Source organism: Dromiciops gliroides, chromosome 2, assembly GCF_019393635.1.
Source record: "Dromiciops gliroides isolate mDroGli1 chromosome 2, mDroGli1.pri, whole genome shotgun sequence".
Classification (NCBI taxonomy): Eukaryota; Metazoa; Chordata; class Mammalia; order Microbiotheria; family Microbiotheriidae; genus Dromiciops; species Dromiciops gliroides.
Window position 1 is genome coordinate 655108518 of NC_057862.1, and position 9861 is coordinate 655118378.

The window sequence follows — 9861 nt, forward strand, 5'->3', positions numbered from 1 at the left end:
GATATAGAAAAGGCACTGGCTCTGGAATTAAATTCAACAAGCATTTATCAAGTGCTTATTTTCTGCGATGATCTGAATTCCAACTCAGCTGATGACTACCACGTGACCTCGGCCAAATCCTGTACCTGCTCTGAATTTCAGTTTCCTCATGTTGAAAGTAAGGAAGCTGAAGAAGTGATCTCTGGCCTCCTTCACAACTCTAAAACCTATGATGCTACTTGAACAAATCACTTGCTCTCTATGGGCCTCATCTTCCCCATCTGTAAATGGGTAGGATACACCCATGGGTATTCTGGAGCCACCTCAGATTAACTCAAGAGAGCAGGTTATTAAATTTTCAGTGTGAGCATTTATACCTCAGAAATTGGGAAATGCTACAAGTCAGGCCTTTTTTTGTTGATTTGCCTAGATTTAGGAAAGTGCTGAAGAGAAAATGTTAATAATGCACTTAAACATAAAAGTGTATCCTCCATATATTTCCCAGCCCCTACCTGTTGTTAAACATTTAGCAGCAGACTCCAGAAAAACATTTATCCCAAAAGATCTTTGTGAGGAAAGCTCTATGTAAACTATAACATTAACAGAATATTAGTAGCTTTACCGATAGAAAAGTAAGGATTTTTCTCCCTTTTGGAGGCAACTGAGGTAAAGTGACTTGCCCAAGGTCACAGAGCTATTAAGTGTGTGAGATCAGATTTGAACTCAGGCCCTCCTAACTCTAGGGCCAGAGCCCTATACAATGCACAACTTAGCCACAAAGCTCTACATCATTCACAGGATGTCACAGCCAGGCTCAAAAATAAGCAAATAGGAAACTTTCCTGTTCAGAAAGGAAACTGAGTCAAGAAGATTCTACCTTCACCTGTGCAAGGTCATCCCCTCAACTTTTCCAGGCACAGACACCTGTAGCAATTCTCAGATCAAACTACCCTTCAATAGTACATGGCATTTCCCTTGAATAGTGGACTATTGGCTTAATAATAATTCAGACAAACATACCTGAAATTAAAACTGAGGTTAATATCAAATTACAGTCCCAGGAGTTTTTATCTCAAATAGCAAAATTTTACTAATCATAGCTTAAGGCTAAGTTATTTTTTTTTCTCATATTGCAATAAAGAGTTAGCTAGGGGACAGCTGGGTGGTGGAGTAGATAAAGCACCAGCCCTGGATTCAGGAAGATCTGAGCTCAAAATCTGACCTCAGACACTTGACACTTACTAGCTGTGTGACTCTGAGCAAGTCACTTAATCCTCATTGCCCCATCCCACCCCACCCCCAAAAAATAGTTAGCCACAAACACATATAATGATATTTTATTTATCCATTTATAAATTAAGAATAATCACATTCTGGAGTTTTACACATACAGTGAATAAATGATAGTTGACTCAAAAACCCAGAAAAATGCTGGCTAACATAAGTCTCCAGACTAACAAATGTGACCTTGAACCCAAGAGCTTTCAGAATAGCAGTGTTTCCAACCCAGTGCCTTCAGCCATTGTCCTGGAAAGCATCTAGAGGAGAAGTCATTTGACAACTGCACCCAAAGAGGCTATAGCTACTGAAGACTCAGACCATCAGAAAATGAAAGTATGTTATCAGTGGGAATGACACTAGAGAAGAGGAATTAACATCTGTTTTGTCCTTTTGTTCCTTGGGGAGTCTTCACCCATGTGGATGGGGCTCCCTTGCTGGCAAAGTCAACAAACCTGAAGACAAGTTTGATACTCTGGGGTCTCATTATTCCTGCATCACCCACAACTGGCAGCAGTAGTGGATGGAGCAAACCAGGTCCCCCAGCAGACTCTGCCCACTTGGAATCGCCCACACAGGTGCTAGGAATCAATCTTCCTGACTCCAGGCATGGCACTATATCCACTGTGCCACCTAGCTGCCCTAGAGATTATCTGTTCCAAATTCTTGGTTTTAGAGACAAGAAAACAAGATCAATGTATAAATAGCTAAAATGACTTGCCCAAAGTCCCACAACCAAGTGATGGAAAAATCATGAATAAAAAGTCAACTTCCAGCTCCCAGGTCAGTTCTCTGCGTCCTCTTGCCACCCTCCTTTGTGTCACATTTTTCTAGTTGTGTACATTATAACCCACTCTCCACGGTGGAAAAGACCCAATACAGACCACACATTTGTAGGATAATGGAGTGCTTTTGATAGTGGATGAAGAAGGAAACTAAGTAGACATATAAAAATACAAAAGGCAGATCAATTACTGACTTCAAAGAATCAAGCAACTCTCTATCTTTTTCTATTCCTCCAGTTCTCATACATTTTCCCCTAATGTACCCAATAGAAACCCAGACTAGTTCCAGGTGCTATTCCCTAAAGTCTTAACAGTTTTCTTACTGTTTATTTCCAAAAAAGCTAACACTAGAAAATTTTACCTTCCAAATTAATTTTGTCTTTATGATCCTGTATTATTCACTTTTTTCTCTTAATCTCACATATACACACAAATAGATGGATGATGGAAGATTATGAATAATATCACCTCAGAAAGCAGCAAAAAAGCAGCGGAAGGTTAAATCAGTTCAAAAAAAGCTTGGTGAAAGACACAAGATAAAGTCACCCCAAGGGCATCTAAGGAAGCAAACAGAAGGACAACAAACCAAAGAAAAATGGAAAAGATCTGCAAAGATCTTTATGTCAAATTGTAGGTCTCTGACATCATAGCTTTGGATGTCCTTATGAAGGAGTTTGAAAACTGTAACAATACTGTAACGATTGGAATGACGCCACCTGCTGGAGACTTACTGCAGAAGAGCTCCACCCATGAGGCGAAGGTTTTTGAGGGCAAGACCAGGCGTCTTTTTTTTTGGCGTCAGGATGTGACATTTGCTTGTGGGAGGAAGAAGGGGGAGCCTGGGCGCTCTGAGGCTCTTTCCTTTGGACTCTGCAGAGAAGGGAGCTAGGAATGCGCTCTCCCTTTAATAGATAGGTGAATGTATGCCTTTCTCTCTCTCTTTACCAAATTCTTATTCTTCCTTATAAACGCTTAAAAGCCTAACTCTTGCTAAAGCTTATAATCTATTGGCAATGACTCATTAGATATTTTAGACAGACTAGCTAGAATTTTAGCCCTTAACAATACAGGGAACAAAGACAGGAGAAGGAGCCATGTTGGGCTAAGTGTATACTGAAAAGAACTGTCCTGGAGGCAACAGATTTGTGAGGGTATTGAAGGATTGATTCTGAGAGAGAAAATATCAAAGGAGTGTGAAAAAATATTTCAGACTATAAATACTAGAAAAGTGCAGCTAAGAAACAACTATATATATATATGCCTATTTTCTCATCTTAAACAAAATCTTAATGAAAAATTATCTATTCATACATCAAATACATCCTTCTCACTAAGAGTACAGTAGGGAACAGGTAGGCTATACTACAGGAACAGTTTATTATCATATAACTATGACAGAATCATAGACAGATTCATAGCCCAACACCCTCAACTTACAGATGAGGAAAAGGAAGGCCAAAGGAGGTTAAGGACTTGCCCAGTGTTACACTAACCCCAGGTTCTAACCCTCTGGTCCCCTGACAAAAGAACTAGTGTTTCTTTTGGAAAGCCCACTGTATTCAATGTTGATTATTGTGTCATTTGAAAATATATGGGGATGGGGGCAGCTAGGTGGTACAGTGGATAAAGCACTGGCCCTGGATTCAGGAGGACCTGAGTTCAAATCCAGCCTCAGACACTTGACACTTACTAGCTGTGTGACCCTGGGGCAAGTGACTTAACCCTCATTGCCCCGCAAAAAAAAAAAAATATTATATATATATATATATATATGGGGGGTGCCTATCTCTGTTCTAGGTTTTAGGAACTTAGCTGGGGTTTCTAATATATTGCTACTTATAAATTAGAGGCTATAGCACCAGTCTTTGCATTAAACATTTATTAAATCATATTAAATGTTAGTAAGAGAGAGAGCACATTGTTCAGAATTAGACTTCAGAAACCCTACATACCTGATAGAAAAGACGGGGGGGGGGGGGGGGGGGGAGGAAATGGCACTACATGGCTGCCTCCTCCAGCATCCCCAGGCCCAGCATAAAATCCCAAGATGGGGAAAGGCACAGCAAGAAGAGCAAGGGAGAGAAGAAAGCAAGACCCCCCCCCTTGCCCCAAGGGTTTTTATCCTTTCTCAGGTAGAGGTGGGTCACTGCACATTGATCCAAGCTAATGGCCAGTCCAGTGATTGACATGACTTGGGGGGTCGACTAGGTGAATTAGCTTCCTTTAGGTAGTCAAGGAGGTCAATCTACATTTCTTTGCAATTCTACTGACTCTTGGTTGGCCTTAAAAGAGGTCTGGCAAGGCTTCCTGGAGTGGGGAGCCCTCTAGGTCCCCAGAACCCCCATTACTTTCTCACATTATGAAAAAACATTTGTTTCAAAGGCAACTTAAAGGCTCTCTGTCAAAAAGGCATCTCCTATCTATACATAAAAATCATTCAAGATTCCTCAAAAGACATAATGAAGATTACCTTATTCAACAACCTCCTGATCACAAATATCAGGTAATACGCCAAAAACAAAAGCTTTTTGATTTTCAAAGATAGATGTTCACCACTATGGAAGAGAGTCAGCACCAAGTCCAAGTTGAAGAAGCATCCCCCTGTGGATGAAGTTCTCCAGATGATTCTGTAGGGTGGCAACACTGCTGGTTGCATGAAGCCTAAGACTCAAAGCAAGAGAGACTCTTTTTTTTTTAGTGTATTTTATTTTTTTCCCAAGAACAGAAATTCTCTCCTTCTCACTCCAACCCTCTTTCCCACACACCCATTAAGAATGAAAGAAAAAGGGGCAGCTAGGTGGTTGCAGTAGATAGAGCACTGGCCCCTGGATTCAGGAGGACCTGAGTTCAAATCTGGATTCAGACACTTAACACTTACTAGCTGTGTGACCCTGGGCAAGTCACTTAACCCCAATTGCCTCACTTAAAAAAAAAAAAGATGGAAAGAAAAGCAAAAACCCCTGTTACAAATAAGTATAATCAAGCAAAATACATTTCTGCATCATCTGCACACCCACAAATAATGTCTCATTCTGTACTCTGAGTCCATGCCCTTTCTATCAGATCTAAAGCTAGTCTAGTCTAAAGCTAGAGGAAAGAATAATTTATGAGAAAGATATACCATGCAATGAAAAATCTCAATCCTGACCATCTTAAGCAAGTTTTTTGTTTTTGTTTTCTGGGCAGGGCAATGAGGATTAAGTGACGTGCCCAGGGTCATGCAGCTAGTAATTATCAAGTATCTGAGGCCGGATTTGAACTCAAGTCCTCCTAAATCCAGGGCCAATGCTCGTATCCACTGTGCCACCTAGCTGCCCCCTAAGCAAGTATTCTATAATGAAAAACAGGTAATGTCTAATAAAAACAATAGTGACACCAATTATAATAATTTATGCAGAGAAACATGTTCTGTCATTAGTCTTCTTGAAATTGTGGCTGGTTATTACACTGATCAGAATCCCTACTTCTTTCACAGTTGTTTGCCTTTACCATATTGTTGTCACCGAATATATTGTATAAATAAATAAATACTTGAGCTTCCTTTATTTCCCTTACTAAACCTGATTTTGTAGGGATTCACGATATGGAATAATTCAGGTAACTCCAAAAGTTTTCATTTGGAGCACTCACAGTAGCCTGCTTAGAGGTTACGACCTTCACAGAAACGGAGGCCATGACACACCTTCTTCTCCTGGAACGTCCTCTGTGGCTTCTCTCTGAGTTACCAGATGGGGCAGAGGTTTAGAGGTTTGGGTGGGGCTGAAGGCTTCCTAGCGCCCTGGTGCTTCTTCTCCCTGTACTGACTTACTAGCTCCCCTAAGGGCTGCCCACATGTTGCTTTCTCATCAACCTGATGTTTTAGGCTGTACCTCTAGAGCATCCTCCAGGGAATGGCATCCTCTCCCTCTGCTCACCTAGCAGGGCTTCCATATGCTCTGACTTCCTCTCTGTCTGGTGTGTCCATTTGCACTGGCATCCATATTGACCCAGGCCACAACTATTAAATTTTAATTGATCGGCTCTCAAATGTATAGCTGCACAGGAGGGGAGACCCATGGCTAGTCTGAAAATATTGAGATAAGACTCTATCCAGAAGGTGGGAACTGTCCCAGAAAATGGCCAGAAATAGGGTGTGGCAGGTATTGGGTCTCCACCCCATTCTCCCCACCCTGTCCCCCATGTCCCATAGCTGTTGTTCTTGTTCGGTCGTGTCTGACTCTTTGTGACCCCATTTGGAGTTTTCTTGGTAATGATAATGGCGTGGTTTGCCATTTCCTTCTCCAGCTCATTTTACAGATGAGGAAACTGAGGCAAACAGGGTTAAGTGGCTTGCCCAGGGTCATACAGCTAATAAATCTCTGAGGCTGAATTCTAACTCAGGTCTTCCTCTTGGGGCCCAGCACTCTATATACTGCCCCCACACACACGCTTCCCCTTTAAATCCAATCTATTAAACCCATTTTTTTTTTTAAAGAAACTTCATCTCCTTCCTTCCTTCCCCATAGGCTAGCTAGAGGCCAGGTAAGAAGGGAGAAGGAACATTCCTCCTCTAGAAGCTCTAGCAAATGTAGTTGGTTCTGTAAAAGTTGTTTATCTGAGAGTTCTTCCAGGCTATGGAAGTCCACAACAGAACTGTGGCTCTGTTAGACCAGGGCCTTAAGTGTTATAGCTCCAGAGATTACTGACTGAGAATTCTGTTTGAAATATGAGCAAACCCCCCAGCTCGTGAGTGGAGAAAGTCTAGCTCACAGCCTGTTTCCTCAAGGCAGGGAGTCATTCTACTCCTGGGTCAACGAACAATTACTTCAATGATTTCAACTGGGCCTTTCCTGCTGCTGAGCAGTCCTTCTACACTTTCCTTGTCAACTTACTATATCCTAGGCTTCCAAACCTTCCACCCTCTGAGTTGAGAATCTTGCCTCATTTTACTGAAAAAGAAATGAGTTCACTTTCAGAGAGCTCCCTCTTCTTCATTCCATATCACTCAGATGCCTTGTCATCTCTTCAAGAAAATCAGAAATATCAAGGGAATATTTCATCAAAAAATGGGTATGATGGGGCGGCTAGGTGGTGCAGTAGATAGAGCATGGGCCCTGGATTTAGGAGGACCTGAGTTCAAATCCAGCCTCAGACATTTGACACTTACTAGCTTAGGCAAGTCACTTAATCCTCATTGCCCTGCAAAAAAAGGGGGGTTATGATATAAAAAAGGGAAAAAGACCCACATGTACAAAAATATTTATAGCAGCTCTTTGTGGTGGCAAAGAATTGGAAATTGAGGAGATGTCCATCAATTGGGTAATGGCTGAATAAGCTGTGGTATATAAATGTCATGGAATACTACTGTGCTATGAGGAATGATGAACAGGCAGATTTCAGAAAGACCTGGAAATAATTAAGTGGACTGATGCTGAGTGAAGTGAGCAGAACCAGGAAAACATTGTACACAGTAACAGCAATATTGTGTGATGATCAGCTGTGACAGACTAAGCTCTTCTCAGCAATACAATAATCCAAGACAATTCCAAAGGATTCATGATGGAAAATGCTCTCCACATCCGGAAAAAGAATTGTGGAATCTGAATGCAGATTGAACCGTATTATTTTTACTTTTGGGGGTTTTTTTTCTTTCTTTAGGTTTTTCCTTTTTGTTCTGATTCTTCTTTCACAACATGACTAATGTAGAAATGTTTGATTGTACATATAATAACATATCAGATTGCTTGCCATCTTGGGGAAAACTATCTTTACATGAACTGAAAAAAAATAGAATACTATGAAGATTGAAAAAATGAGCATGATAAAGACAAAAATGGTAAGTACTTAAGAGAAATAAAAGAGATAAAGAAGAGGTAGTAGAATATACAGAAGTACTATAAAAGAAAGATCTTCACATCACAATAACCATCATGGTGTAGCTACTTATTTAAAGCCATACTTTCTAGAGAATTAAATCCAGTGGGCTGAGGAAGCATTGCTAATGATAAAGGCATTGAAGGTGATACAATTCCATCTGATCTGTTTAAAATCCTAAAAGTTGATGCTCTTAAAGTGCTGCATTTAATATGCCAGCAAATTTGAACAACTCTACAGTGTCAGAAATAAAATACTGGATTTTCCCTTTTGGTGAATATATGAAGGCTTTATTACATTCTTGCAAGAATGGGCATGCACCATAAAGAAAAATGGTGAGCTTTGCCACATCAAACTACTCTTTTTAATCCCTAATCTTATCGCAAAGGTCCCTCCCCTCTTTGCCTCATTGGTTGAGGACTAAGAGGTATAAAATCTTCCCGGAACACCTCTATATATTTCCCCTTAACACGTCCTCCTTCCTGTTACATACATCACATATTTGAAAATGGCAGCAGTCTCTGCCTTTGGGGCGTTGGCAGTTAATACGCATAAACTAATTAAGCAAGTGCAGTACAAACTAGTTTTAACCTTTGGCACACTTGGACTAGCTATACTACTAGCCTTGAAGTTCTCTTTTATATCATTTTTAGGCATCTGCAAGACTATCTTTTAGCCATGAGGTTCCCTTTCTGCAATCCTCCTTTCTTACCCAGACTCTCTCCCTGTTCTGTTTTATGAAATAACAGCATTTTTCTGGCTGGAGACTTCATTTCATTTCTCTCAACAGTGGCCACTTGGATTGGAAAAGATCAGTTTACATCCCAATTTTAATGAAGGTCAATGCCAAGCAAGGTTCAAATTATTGAATAATTGCACTCATTTCACACACCCACAAAGTTATGCTTCAGATCTGCAAGCTAGGCTTTAGTAATATGTGAACTGAGAATCACCAGAAGAGCAGGGTGATGCAAAGAGCCCCAGGTAGAGGAACTAGAGACCAAATTGCCAACATTCTCTGGATTATGGAGAAGGCAAGGGAATTTCACAAAAACAAACATGTACTTCTGCTTCATTGATTACACTAAAGCTTTTGACTGTGTGGATCACAACAAGGTCTGGCAAATCCTCAAAGAGAGGGTAGTACCAGATCATGTTACTTGTTGCCCAAGGAACCTGTATGTATAAGGCTATATTTGTTACCTTATTTTTTTAAAGAAAAACAGAGTACATAGTGTGAAATTTCAGGGTGGATGAATCAAAAATTGGAAGTAATGTCACCAGGAAAATAATAGCAACTTCAGATATGCAGCTGACACCACTGATGGTAGAAAGAGGAAAAAAATTAAGAAGCTTCTTGATGAAGGTGAAAGAAGAGAGGAAAAAGCTGACAAAGCTTAACATAAAACAAAAACAAAACTAAGATCCTGGCAACTGATCCCATCACTTCCTGGCAAATAGAGGAAAAAGAAATGGAAGCAGTGTCAGATTTTATATTCTTGGGCTCAAAGATCACTGCAGATGGTAACTGTAGCCATGAAATTAAAAGATGTTTGCATGTAATGGCAAATCTGACAAAGGTCCATACAGTCAAAGCTATTGTTTTTCCAATAACAATGTATGACTGTGAGAGTTGGACGAGAAGGAAAGCTGAGTGTTGAAGAATCAATCCTTTCAAATTATGATGCTAGAGAAGACTTTTGAAAGTCCCTTGGACAGCAAGACAAATCAATTAATACTTGGGCATTAACTCATACTGTCCACTGGAAGCTGAATCAATACTGAAATACTAAACAAATACTGAAGCTGAAGCTTAAGTACTTCTATATAATACTCATTTACATATAATAAATGCTTACATATAATGAGAAGACAGGACCTAGTGGAAAAGACCTTGATGATGGAAAATATTGAAGGCAAAATAAGGGGATGACGAGGACAGAGGATGTGACAGATAGTGTCATGG